The sequence below is a fragment of the Macaca thibetana genome, chromosome 4, assembly GCF_024542745.1.
Source record: "Macaca thibetana thibetana isolate TM-01 chromosome 4, ASM2454274v1, whole genome shotgun sequence".
Classification (NCBI taxonomy): Eukaryota; Metazoa; Chordata; class Mammalia; order Primates; family Cercopithecidae; genus Macaca; species Macaca thibetana.
The window spans coordinates 124067942-124082673 of NC_065581.1; the positions used below are offsets into that span (position 1 = coordinate 124067942).

The 14732-nt window shown below is 32.5% G+C and overlaps 1 long non-coding RNA gene across 1 annotated transcript in view; it reads left to right on the forward strand.

Annotated features, from left to right (window-relative positions):
* LOC126952634 (uncharacterized) overlaps positions 1-13467 on the forward strand; it is a 52445-nt gene extending 38978 nt beyond the window's left edge. Inside the window, exons 2-3 of the long non-coding RNA XR_007724967.1 lie at positions 6157-6233; positions 8124-13467. This is a non-coding gene — a long non-coding RNA (uncharacterized LOC126952634). The remainder of the gene's footprint in view (positions 1-6156; positions 6234-8123) is intronic.
* The last annotated feature ends 1265 nt before the right edge of the window (positions 13468-14732 follow it).

Below are 14732 nucleotides of genomic sequence, written 5' to 3' on the forward strand. Positions count from 1 at the left end.
CGTAATTCTTTTATTCCAATATTTCCACTTGAAATTAACAAATATTATAACAAAATATTAGGTTCATATATTTTTTCATAACATCATTTAAAATAATATTCAAGGTTAGCAATAACTTTAAATGTCCAACAGCAATAAAATGTCTACTCAAATCTCTAGCAAACTAACTTTAGTAGATTTTTAATATTCATATGTATTATCATGCAGTATGTATTGTCTACCATCATTCACTCAGCATTATATTTATGAGTTTTTCATTTTATTAAAATAACTGTAGTTTGTTATTTCATTGTTTAGACAATTCTGTGTTATAAATATATAAATGAACTTATTAATTTATAATTTATTAATTAATTTCCAATTATTCTACTGTTGATGTATGTTTAGCTTGTTTCTTGTGTTGCTATTTATATTTTTCTACGTACATTATGCACTTTTTGGTGGACATGTGCATGTGTTTCTGCTTTGTGTCTCTGTGTGTGTGTGTGTGTGTTTGTGTGTATATATATATAGAGAGAGAGAGAGAGAGAGAGAGACAGACATGAAAATATTGGGTGGTAAGATATACATTTATTTACATTTAGTAGAAAATACCAAACAGCTTTTCCAAGGGGCAGTATCAGTTCATACACTATCTGTGAAAGAACATATCTTCACCTACACTTGGTATTAGCAGACTCCTGAAAATAAACTATTTTTGTTAATTGTAGTAGTATCTGTGTATGTTATTCTGTATTACTTTGAAACCAAACATATTGAGCACAACTTTGCTATTTTTAAAGTTTCTATTCAAGTCTACTGCCCATTGTTTTATTATCATCTTCCAATTGATTTGTAGAAATTCTGTTTTTACATATATGTGGTTGCAGATATCTTCAACTTTTTCAAATATTTTTCGCTCACTTTATGATGTGTTTTCACAAACAAGTATTTCTTAATTAATCATAATTAAACTTCTTTGGTATCTCTCTGATTCCTTTGTGCAGATTTTATTTTTAATATTTTGTCTAGATTTTCTAGTTGTTCTCACTGTGAGAGTGGGTTCAATTACTCTGCTACCCTCTGCCATTATAAAGTGTTTTTAAAGTATAATTCCAATGGTTACATGAGTATTTTATCATCCTAATATTTTGTTCAATGTCTACATTTCGTGATATATTCTGATTTTTACTACTTATCTGATAATGGAAAATATCCTGTTTGAAGAAATAGAAGACAAATGGGGAGCTTCCTCAATGAGATGAAGAAGAAAACTTCAAATGCACACCAAAAAGCATATGATATCCTGTTATCTCAATTATTTAACAATGTATTAAAGCATTATTTATGAAGATGAGACTATTTTAAAAATATAATATGTAAGTTTCATGTGTTAACCTTTGTCTAAAACCCATGATAAGATGCTTACTATTCGAGAGAAAGTATTATGACTGTATAACCCAGTGAATCCATCTTCTTTTTACTTCATGCTAATCCTTGTCCCTAATGATATTTTATTTTAATGAGTTGCATCTCCTTCCACGACAGTATTCAGCCCCCTCCATCTCTTTACCTACCTTTAGGTCAGGAGTACTAGTGGAGGGGCTCCAGTGAATTTTCTCAGTAATAACAACAAATGGCTTACATTTTTTAAAAAATTCAATATTGATTGAAACATTTTAAAGGCTAACAATTATAGAACACAAGATGAAAGCCAACGAAAACTATTAAAGCTTTGCTATGTGTTTGCTTACTATTGAAAGAGGTTAATAGAGGGGAAACAGAGAATTTTAGCAGAAATTCTGACTGCAATCCCAGGATAAAACTTAAAATTGCTTCCATAGCCAAACTTCTGTATATCTTAGGAACCAAATAATACCAGTTGGGTTTCTGAGAAATAAAGCTTAGCAAGAATTTGACAGAACCTTCTGAAAGAATGTTAAAGTAAATTGACAAGGGCAAAGCTTTAGAGGCCATTTTGAAATATCACAAAAGGGCATTCACATATACACACACAAGCCATCAAATACAGTTGCTCTTTAAAGTATATTAGTATTGCACTTAAATAGAACCTGACAGTGTGCATAAGAGCTGTCCAATTCCTAATAAAATAACGCTAAACAATAATAATTATAGTATATTGCATGTATAATTTATGTTATAATATGTAGTACCTTTTTACATAATTTAAGCTCACTACAAGCTGTGGTTTAAAAAATAGTTATGTCTGGTTGTCTGTTTCATAAAACAAATGCAAGGCTAGACAAACAACCCCCTTACCCCCACCTCCCCGCTACCTCAAAGACACACACACACACACACTTCCAGTAACTAAATAATTCAACTCACATCTTGACAGCATCATATGTTGGATAACCCAAAATATAAATAAGTAGTCATTTCCAAGCTGTTACAGAAAGAAGCCTACAAAGGAAATAATTACATTACAGATATGAATTGTCTGCTTGCAGTTGGGAAATATGAAAAGTGAAAGAAGGGGATGTGAAATCTACCTCCGTTTTCATAGAAGATAAATTCTATTCAAGGACCAGTATAACATTGTAATTAGTTTCTTCAATCATATATTTCTGTTTCTAGACATTTTCTTAACATAAAAAGTTGATTATCGAAAGTAGAATGTACTTAACAGAGAAAAGCCAACAAATTTATGATTCAAAAATCTTTTCAATATCTAAAGTACCTAATTGTTTGTTCAGTGGGGAATTACTGATTTCACTTTAGCAATTTCTAATTCCATTTCTTTCCACTAGTGAGCATAATATATTCAAATGTTTTATTAAGTAACATTATGAAACTTAGGCATTTGGGGCAAAAGTGGTAGATTTGAAGCCAATTGACAAAAGCTGTCCCTCCAAAACCTAGTAAATGAAAAACATCAGTCTATTAAATTCAGAAAAGAAAAAAATAAAACCATAGTAGAAACAGAAAAAGAAAGGAGGAGAAAGAGGAAGAAGAAGAGAAAAAAACAACTTTATGGTATTTAATTTTTATTTTCTTTAAATGTTTGAAGCCATGTTATACTGCAAAAGTGTTCAGGACAAGGTCAAGTTTGCACTTAACAAGTAATTCAAATATTTCAATTTATTTTATATATTTAAAAAAATTGCCATGATAAAAATCTACATGATACTCTTTCATTTGGTACCTTAGAAAGAAAACATTGAACCAGAAATCTTTTTGATTATGTGGATTCTGGTTATTACACCATCATTTTTAATCTTCTGAATATCTCATCGCCTTCTGGCATTTTTAAAAAGGATTTGGAATTACAAACTTTGATTTAGGAACAATATGAAAAAGTTAATGATAAAAATCCTGAGAAAAATTATTAATGACTGCACATTTTGAGAAAAAGAGAGAGACAATGAGCAGTGTTGCGGCTTGTATCAGGTCCTTGTGAGAACACACACAGTGTAATATTCATGAGTGTTATGGTACTGTGTAGAAGTGGAAGTGATGGTTGAACCTTTAGGAAATTTGCCTGTAAGGAGAGAGAGATGCAGAATTAAGGGAAGTGGGTTTTGTTATTGTTATTTGTTTTTTTCTTTCCTTTTGTTTTGCTTTAAGAAGTCAAGAATGTTTACATAATGAAGAAAAGAAGTCACAAATTACCAGAAAAGGGGAATTTGAAATTTACTGAGGAAAGAAGCAAGGAAAAGAGTTATAGTAATTTTGAAATCACAAAACATCAGACTTTGGACCAGCATAACAAAAAACTTCATGATAGGTTAGCTGTATTCCAAAGATAATCTGAAACCAAAAGTGTTTAAATAAAGTGTAACCAAGTATTAAATGTGATTTTAAAAAGAAGTCTTCCAGTAGAATTCCATTTACATGAGATTTAAAATACTTTCCAATGAATAGTTTTCAAACTCTATTATTTAAACAATACAGACTGATTAAACCTTATATTTGGCATTAGAAAACTCTAGAGACATAGCAAGGAAATAAATATAAGAAATTGACAACAAAGTTTGTAGTATTTGGATGAATTTTCCTAAATTCCAACAGGACAGGAATAATAAAAGGAAGGAACAAGAGGAATGATATTTTTAATGAGATTAGTTTGCTTTTGTTGGCCTGAAAAAGAGTTTGACTTCTAAAATTCACAATACAAAAATAGTAAAAACAAAAAACACCCACAAGATGCTAGCCATTTAAAATGAACCCTACTGCTTGAATGCGGCAAAAAAGCAAAATATTTGACAAAATAAGTGTCACTCACAAAACAATATCAAGTATTATTTAATATGTTTTCATTTGAAGATATTTATTTCTGTCAGTAGTTACGGCAATAATCTCATGTGTGTGAGTATTCAAAGTACTATTCAAGTGAGGACTGGAATTTCTCCGATTAGCCTTATCAGAAGTTCTTGTCTTTTCATACTCCTTTCTATTTTGTATACCTTTTTGTAGTCCTTATTTTTATTGGCAATAAGCTTGCTATATCAAAGTTATAAAGTACCAGTTGATTGATATATTTTTTATTTGAAGGCAACTGATTTCTTCATAACCTTGAATTTTAAAGATTCACTACTAATTTAAAAGAAAAAAAGAATGAAATAAGTGGAAATGAATTACTTTTTAGAAAAAGATTTATTCATTTTCTTATCTATCAATAAATAAAATTATTGCGAAAGTAGTACAATTGTTGGAAAAGTACTATAAGCAAAACTTTGCTGTAAAATTATTTTCTCTACAAGATAGAGTCTTGTATTTAATAGTTTGTTCTGCATTTCTTTTGGCTGGTTTTATTTTAATTATTACTTAGATTGTAATAAAATAGTATCTTTATTCCATAGCTTACTGCTTTCATTGCCTTTTCATCTATCACCTTCCTAACTCTTTAAATGTGGCACCATTGTTGCTTCTACAGAAATGACTCCATTGTCAAAATATAGATATGCTCAACATGGGCAAATTGACACAGTGATTCCTTATTCCATGAAGAAACACCTATTAAATAGTTGCTGATGTATATACATTTGGTTTATTTCATCAAATGGGTTTATAAGCAAAAGTTCATTTTAGAAAAGTAAATATTCCTGAAGATTTTCTAAAGTAGAGAGTGTGCTAATTTTCATGCTGCTTGGCAAGTAACCAAAGGGACTTAGTCAAGGGCTGAGTTACTGGATATTCAAATGGAAACACACAAAGCCTGCTTTCCCCTTGCACACAAGGTCAGTAATGGAGCTCAAATTGAGACATTCTTCTATGTTCTCAAATAAATTTCCACATAGATCCTGGTGAATGTGAATGGACTTGGAGCTGTGAGACATCACGAAGAGCCAGAGGACTTCCTCACGATGAATTTCACAGCCAGCCAAACAGCCTGAGCCTGTTTCAGACTGTCTTCCTTGTGCTCATGGCAACAATGTGGAGACATTAATAGGCTGAGTCAGTTCTTCTCTTCCTTCTGGAAAATTAGCTTTGGGAGAGCCAACCAGCGTCTAATGCACACACATTTCATCTAATGCACACACATTTCATCTAATGCACGCACATTTCTTGGCATACAAAAGCAATTGGTCTTTAGGGAGAAAACATTTTTCTTTTAATTCAAGGTGAAATAAAGATCTGAAATGAGCCATTTTAATGGCACATGCCCCAAAATGTAATTGTATTAAAAACTTCTAGATTGGCAACATATGAAAAAAGTCTCATACAAATCATTGAAAAACAAAGAAACAAAGACAAATATTTTTCCTTCTATAGATTCTAGCATAAGTGTAGAAATAAGTGAGAAAACATGTGGTATCTTTTGCTTTTTTTTTCCCTTTTGGAAATTACTATCACTGTAGTGTTTTAAGGCAAGGTAAAAAATAAATTTTAAATATTGTTGCATTTTAGGGGAATGGGGAAAATGATTATGGGTCAGCTTTATCACCCATTGGAGTTACAAGCTTATACTAAATACTTTGATTAAAAGTATTAGGAAAATGACAAACAACAACCAAGGATAAATGAAGTGATGAAATAATGTTGAATTTTCCTCTTCAACATTTTCCTCAGCCAAGCAACATTTTGGACTCCTAAAACACCAGCCCTCAGTTCATGCTACTTTTACGTGTCTTCTAATATTACATGTTTTCTTAGACAGTATCCAGGCTCCTGGATTTATTTGTCCAATAAGTCCAATTGTCTTCTTTCTTCCAGGTGTGCTCCTCTGCCAGAGAAGTATATGTTTGTTGATGGGTTCACTTCTGGATCCTTTGTTTTCTCCCGTGGTTTCTGTGAGTTTGTCTCACCTCTTTCTTTTTTACTACCTTTAGTAATCATGAAAATGTCTACTCTATAACTGTTGCTTTTGCTGTGAATTTTGCTGTATTCAAGACTTCAAACTAAAGGGTGATATATAGATATTCAAATCAGTGTCTCCCCAGATAATCATACCACTCTGGTTACATTTTAAATGGATTATCTGTCATTTCCAGATAGCCACATAACCAAGAGGGTATAATATACCTAGTTTAAAACACAGGGCATTGGGGAAAAAAAAAAAAAAAATATATATATATATATATATATACACACACACACACACACACACAGAGAGACACACACACACACATATATTATATCACAATTCATATAATACATATAAATTATATATGTATATACACAATTTTTTAATGTGTAATTTTTATGTTTTTTAGAGATGAGGTCTTGTTTTGTTGCCCAGATTGGTCTCCATATCCTGGCTTCAAATAATCCTCTTTCTTTGACCTCCCAAAGTGCTGGGATTACTGGGATTACAGTCATGAGCCATTGTTCCCTGTTGAAAAAATATTTCTGAGTATATTAGTTTTTGATTGATTTTAAACCGTGGCTTAAATTGGAGTTTAGAAATTACGCATTACACTTGTTGGGGTGATGAGACAAAGAAACAAGTGGTGAGGCATATTCCAAGCCCTGCCTCAGCTTCTCTCCCAACACTCAGGTTTTCTCCCAACAATACTGGCTTCAAACTTAATGTTTGGAAAGTGAAACCTTTGCTTTGGTAAATAACATTTTATCTTAAATCGATAATTTTTAGAAGAATTCAAAATTATTTGAAAGAAAAACAGTTTTTTAAGCCAATTATTTGAGAATAAAAATAAAAAAAAATTCTATATTCAAATAATGTTAAAACTATAATTAATTACTCAAAATATCCATTATTTCTTACATTATTTTTACTTACAAAGTTACTATTATTATCATACCTTTATATCATATTTAGAATGGTCCATGCAAAACTAACTCTTTAGGGAATATACAAATAGTCATTTAGAAGTTTATAATTTTCATCTCTATAATTTGTCAATTGAAATCTACTTATGAGACATGGTTTCTAGAGTCATTTTTAATTCTCTTGAACTGTGAACGTTTGTCCTTCAAAAAAGGAGACATTTTAAAAGATATTTAACTAAAACATATTTTATTAACACCAAGAGCAAAATAATCACCAGAAACGACCAAGGCTGTTCATTCAAAATGAAAGTGAGCAGTTTGGCCCTGACACAATTTCACTGTCAAATTTTTTATGCATTTAGTTTCCTTAGTTTAGAAAAAGAAGTGATCCAGTGGTCTTTTTCATTTAGGTAAAAAGTTGTCACTTTCTTCAATAATGCACTACAGTATATGGAAGGCTTGTATTAAAATATTTATTAAGCTATTATATTTGGAAGTCTTTTATTAAAATATTAAATATACCAAGCAAAAGCTGAATTAATATACACTACTTCAAATATTTTTTGTACTAAAACTACTTTACTGAAATATTTTGGACTTCTAAATTTAAAAAATATGTACACATAAATCAAATCATGTGCATGAGCACCAATAGATACAAGGCAAACACACTGTACCAAGATATCCTGGGGGATACAAAGGCAGCAAGGAGGACTCCTCCTCTGAGGTCAATAGTGTGGAAAAGGACACATTAAAAAATGTGTTGACTTTTAAAATTTATCCACAAATTCTTTGTCATTTCCTTTAAAAGATGGAGCCTAATTCTTCCGTCCTTAAGTGTAGGCTGTACTTAGTGGGTCATTTCTATTCAATAGAATAAGGTAAAGGGACTGTGTGTGACTCTGCAACTAGGACATGAAAGACCTTGTGGATGCCTCTCTCTCTCTCAGATCACTTGCTCTCAGGGACCCTATCACGAGGACGTGTCACATCCTGAGGAAACTCAGACATACCCGTTTAGAATCTCATGTGGTAAGGAACTGAGCCCTTTGGCAACAGCCATGCAGGTGAGTCATCCCAGGAGTGGATTTTGTAGTCCCAGTCAAGCCTTTAGATGATGACAGTCACAGATGACATCTTGATTCCAACCTCATGAAAAGTCCTGAGCCAGAATAAGTCAGAGAAACAGCTCCTGAATTCCTGCGGCACAGAAACTAAGAGAGAATAATTTTATTATTATTGTCTGAAGCCACGGGGTTTGGGATAATTTGTTAGGCAGTAATATATATTAATAAAAAGAATAATGTAAGGGTAATCATGCTTACTGTTAAAAGAGAGTATAAGTGAAAATATGTTAAGGGAAGTAATTACTTTTAGTTTGGGAAGCAGAAAGAACTCTGGAGAAGGTATGATATGAACTGGATCTTATGAGTTTAAAGACAAGTAATAGTTGGCTATTTCCAGACCAAGGAAAAGATATTTCCAATACTAGAATAGCATGAGAAAAGACTCATATGAATAATAAGATACATATCTTTCTCATTTGTTACATTGTCATAAATAACATTGTAATAAATAATAGTCCTACTTTATCAGCTTACTGTAATACATTGAATGTAATATGCCTATCATAATGTCTCGACCATGGTAAGCATTCAGTAAATTTTAACAGCTGTTACCATTTTAAAATGAGATGTTGGAGTTATTTTAATGGTCATTTTAATCAAACGGATCCAAGATAAATGTTGGATAAATACCTCCATTTCAAACCCAAGTGTGAAGTCTACTTTCTACTGATGATAGTTATATGGTTCTGTATTCTTTTTCCCATTTGTTGCCTAATAATAGAGAATGTGTTTAGCAAATAACTACATTCTTCTCCAGTCTGTTTTCTCCAAAACCAACCTCTTCCAAATGTCTTTTTTTTTTTTTTTTGCAGACCATAAGTTAGCTTTAGCTCTTTCATCTAACCATCCCATCACTTCACCTAGACCTACATCATTTTAAAATGAAATCACTTCAATAGAAGCCCCCATCATGTGTGATACTTGTTCTGCTGGAAACTAAGTACTCTTTGCTATATTCCTTAAATTCTACTTACTTAAACCATGCTTTGTCAAATAACTTGTATCAGTTCCTAATTTATATTGCAATAGTTTTAAAGTCCGGTCATATTGTGGTCTCCTTCTAACTATATAAAAATGAAGCTTCGATATAGATTTTTCCCTCTATTCATTATGGTTTCCATGATGCCAAGCACACAGATGTTGGAAAAATACACACACACACACACACACACACACACAAATACACACATATTTCTTTGTTCATACTGTCTTCCTCACTTGATGTTTCATAGTCTGTCTTCATTTACCTTCCATGACTCAGAAAAGTCCTCCTCTATGCTGTTTTTCCTGACTCCTGTAGTGCATATTTATCTGCACATCCTCCACAGCTGACAGAATCATAACTGTATTCTGTTATGTTCTTGTGTTGCTTGCTTTTATTTTTATCTCTCTAAATATATTGTAAATTTCTTCAAATTGTTTCTTTTCTCCAACTCCCTCAGTAAGTATTATAGATTTCATTTCAGATCAGCTGCATAAGACAGGAGGAAAAAAAATCCTAATTTTTTAATTAATTGGAGTTATACTTGAAATACAATTTATTGAATAGGTAATCTTTTTTCAAATCCTTTTTTACATAGAAACTAAGCATATAGTAGCTCATTTTTATTTACTATTTGTTTGTTTAAAGAAATAAAGAGACAACATACGAGATTAGAAAGTCATTTTGGAAACAGAATCTTTAGACATGGGCAAGAAAAGGTAAGAGTTATGGACAATGGCTCTAAGGTTTCTGGCTTTGGTGATCATTGAATTACAGAGAACCACAGGAGGAAATGGAAGCACATTTCTAGCCAGGAAAAAACATTTTGATAAATGGAATCTTGGGATTTGTAGGTTTCAATGTAGCTGTGACCAGCAAGGACATTCAAAGGCTATTGTTGGCTGGTGGAGAAATATACACATGGACTGTAAGGAGCCAGCCCTCAACAGGAGGCAGTTTTTCCAACTCAAAATTACACTTTGAGTAGGGAGAGTAGCTGATGTCAGAGCTTTCTTCCACTGATATTTCAGGCATGCAGCCATGGTGGCATTCTTATGCAGATTGAGACATGAAATTGTGCAGTGAACCAGAAAGCAGTACAAGAAGAGTAAATGAGTCCCCTTTCAGAAAAAAGGCATTCCAATTCAGCTGCTGGGAGAAATTAACTCTGAACTCTGATCATTTTTCTTGGTGAGGAAATACTGATTAACAGAACCCTATGCTAAGATGTAAACACACGTGTGCATACACACACAGACACACACACACGGGATTGTTCTCATTTGTGGCAAAAATTAAAATATCTTCTAAATTATTTGTAATTTTAAAGTTAAAATCTTGGTAAGGAAAATGAGTGAAGGTTTGGGAGAGTTTCTTTGGTAATTGAAACTCAATTTGTGTAGTTGTTAGCTATGTAAGAACTTGTTCTTTATCACTACATAAAAATCGCTCTTATTGTCTGTGGACATTACAAGATTTCAAGGTGTGGTGATAAATTTGTTCTTAGAAAAAGTCATTAGAGAAAGATTAATGCAGTGAGTATGTTTTTTATTTAAAATATATAGAAAGAACATCACTATTTTGTTTTAATTTTATTTTTTTTCTTCAACTTTTATTTTAAGTTCAGGGGTACATGTGCAGGATCCAAAGGTTTGTAACATAGGAAAATGTGTGTCATAGTGATTTGCTGCACAAGTCATCTCATCTCCTAGGTATTAAGCCCAGTGTCCATTAGCCATTCTTCCTGACACTCTCCCTTCTCCTACAGCCCTCTCAACAGAACCCAGAGTATGTTGTTCCCCTCCATGTGTCCATGTGTTCTTATCATTCAGCTACCACTTATAAGTGAGAATATGTGGTGTTTAGTTTTCTCGTCCTGCATTAGTTTGCTGAGGATAATGTCTTCCAAATCCATCCATGTCCCTGCAAAGGACATGATCTTAGTCCTTTTTATGGCTGTATGGCTGCATAATATTCCATGATGTACATGTACCACATTTTCTTTATCCAGTCTATCATTGATGGGCATTTGGTTGATTCTGTGTCTTTGCTATTGTAAACAGTGCTGCAATGAACATATGCATGCATGTAATTTTATAATAAAAGGATTTATGTTCCTTCAGGTATATGCCCAGTAATGAGACTGCTAGGTAAAATAGTATTTCTGTCCCTAGGTCTCTGAGGAATCACCACACTGTCTTCCACAACAGCTGAACTAATTTAACTCCAACCAAGCATGCAAAAGCGTTCCTTTTTCTCCACAACTTCATCAGCATCTGTTGTTTTTTGACTTTTTAATAATAGCCATTCTGCCTGGCATGAGACGGTATCATATTGTGGTTTTGATTCACATTTCTCTAATGATTAGCGACGTTGAACTTTTTCTCATGTTTATTGGATGCATACATGTCTTCTTTAGAGAGGTGTCTGTTCCTGCCTTTTGCCCACTTTTTAATGATATTGCGTTTTTTCTTGTATATTTGGTTAAGTTCCTTATAAACTCTGGATATTAGACCTTTGTCAGATGAATAGATTGCAAAAATTTTCTCCCATTCTATAGGTTGTCTGTTCACTCTTGTGAGAGTTTGTTTGTTTGTTTTTGCTGTGCAGAAGCTCTTTAAGAAACATCATTAGTTTTAAAGGAATGTGTATATGTATGTCAATGAAATAAAGAAAAATTTGCGAATGTTACCTGTAGATGGTATTATAAGTAGTTTTCAAACTTCTAATTTTCTATTTATTACAGATTATTTTTTATAAAAATATATTCATTTATAATCATAGAAAGGTAATACTTTCTAGAAGTGCATGAATGGAAGAAGGAAGACAGGATGATTTCACATACACATCTAACATAAGAACTGGGGAGCTAAGCAGAGTGTTGATAAGCTCAACTCCCCAAGCAAATAGCGTAAGTGCATGGTTACACTTTTTAAAAAAATTTTATATGCTTACGTATCTGAAAGTCTTCAAGTGTGTGAGATACAATTCAGACGTTTGCTTTGCCAATTCCTTCTGTTAAGATTTTTCGAGTTTTCCTTCTTATGAGAAGTAATAGGCCATGATTCACCTGGATGGTTTTTGATAGTATATACTAAAGTCAATATTAAAACTTATTTGAGCCCCATGGATAGATTATTCTATTTATCCAAAAGTACCACTTCAGATTGGTTTCATTGCTAAATGAATGGTTCATTTCTACTTGCTAAACTTTCATGAGTCAGTGAATGCCCCATTCACTCCTGAGAACATTATTACTCATTCTTCCTAGAATCAAAACTGGAATAGTCCATAGCTCCTTTTCATTTACTGTGTGATGTTCATTCAATTACAACTGTTACGTTGTCTACTGTAATTGTTGAAAAAATCTGACTCATTTTCTCTATCAATACTATCATTGTGTATCCATTCCAGTCATTGTGCTCACTCCATTTTCTTTGCCTTTATCATTGTTGGTCTCTCGATACATTATAGTATTGACTAAGATGAAAGCTAAGCTACATAAGCCACCTGGAATGAGACAGTTTTCAAAATTACAGTCTTTGAGTACTTGTATAACTGCCATGTTTGACATCTAGAAATGTCTATATATGTAAAGATTTTACAAGTAATTTTATCAATTAATAAAAATCTCAGAAAGTATTATTTATACAGAGATAAAGAGTAATGCTATGTTAAAGTACATGTTTGTACTTTATAACCATTCTATATCAGCTAAATAAAATTAATGTAGAAAAAATTTAAATTTTCTATTAAATCTATTCTTGTAAAAAGTAGGTTTACCCATCAAATTTCAAGTAAGAGACCAAGGATATGTTCCATATATTTTTTTCTGAAAACAATGTTACCGTATAAGATTTTATTTGATTTGTATTTTATTATAAACTACTGAAGTAATATTTATGGAAAACACTATTTATAGGGAATTTATCATTATGAAATATAAAATTCTCAAGGAAAATAATGATGCTGAGGAAAATTTAGTTTGCCATTGATACTGAAAGCATTTTTTCCTAATTTATATTTGTTACAATAAAAGTGTGAAGATAGAACACTAAGGGGAATGTGAAAATGTTTAATAACTGGTTTTCTTTAACATACATACTAATTTCTATTTTTATCCTTCAGGGACTTTTCAGTATCTATTTCAGTTAGAATATTTTTGCTTACAAATTGTTTAAAAAAAAAAAACTCCAGTGGCTCAATCAATAAGGATTTATGATATTTAAGAAGAAATCTGGAGGCAGACTTGGCTCTGTGGTTGTTAATTCAGAAGCTCAACGATATCATGCAAGATTCAGGTTCTTTCCATTTCTCCCTCTGGCACCTGTACTTGAACTTTCGATTCATTCTCACAGGATGGGTTCTGCAGTTCCAGGGATTCATGCAGGCATTATGCTGTCCAGAGGATGAAGTTAATTCATCTTTCTCTGTTTCTCTTTATGAGGGAAAGAAAATATTTTCCAGAATCGCCTAGCAAACTTTGTCATATCTCATTTGCAGACGATGGGTTGGTATAACCAATCCTAAGCCACCTGCTTGTTAGGAAAATGAGGTTTAAACTGTTCAAGATTTCTACCTAAACTTAGGAGAGGTAGAGTTAACATGAGTAAAATTATAAGATTGTTTTCCTAAGAAAAATGGGGTAAACTGATATTAAGTAGATCGTCAACAGGTCTCTTGCACCTCCAGAATTTCAATAAAATTATTGTAAAATATTTTTTTCTCATTATATGCAATTTAAATTCTGTTTTTCCATTCTGTACTTGGCTGAAACATTTTTGGATTTTATTGTTTGTTAGGCATTATTTTTCTGCTAACACACATCTAAAGAGCTTTATGTCTTTCTTTCTTTAAGGAAGGAGCTAAAGTCCTTCCTTAAGCACTTTATCGTCCTACCTCCTTAGGTTAATGTACTGTTTAAGAGTTTGGGTTCTAAGTCAGACGGGGACTCATCACTTACAAGCTAATAGACTTTTGGTGAATGACCCTGTACCTCAGTTTATTGTCATCATCCATGATATTGAAGAGAGTAAAAAAACTCATAGGAGGCTACTTCAGCCTGTTCAGGCTGTTATAACAAAATACCACAAACTAGGTGACTTAAACAACAGACATTTATTTCTCATAGTTCAGAAGGCTGAGGAGTCCAAGATCAAGGCACAGACAGACTCAGTGTCTAATGGGTACCTGTATGCTGGATAATAGACAATCATCTTTTTGCTGTGTCCTCACACAGCAGAATGGACGAAGGAGGTCTCTGGAATCTCTTTTTTAAGGGTATTAACTCCATCCATGAGGGCTCCATCCTCATAACTCAGCCACCTGAGAAATAACTCACTCCCTAATACCATCAAATTGGGGGTTAGAATTTCAACATATGAATTTGGGGAGGACACAAACATTCAGTTTATACTATCCTGCCCCTGCTTGCCAAAAATTCATATCTT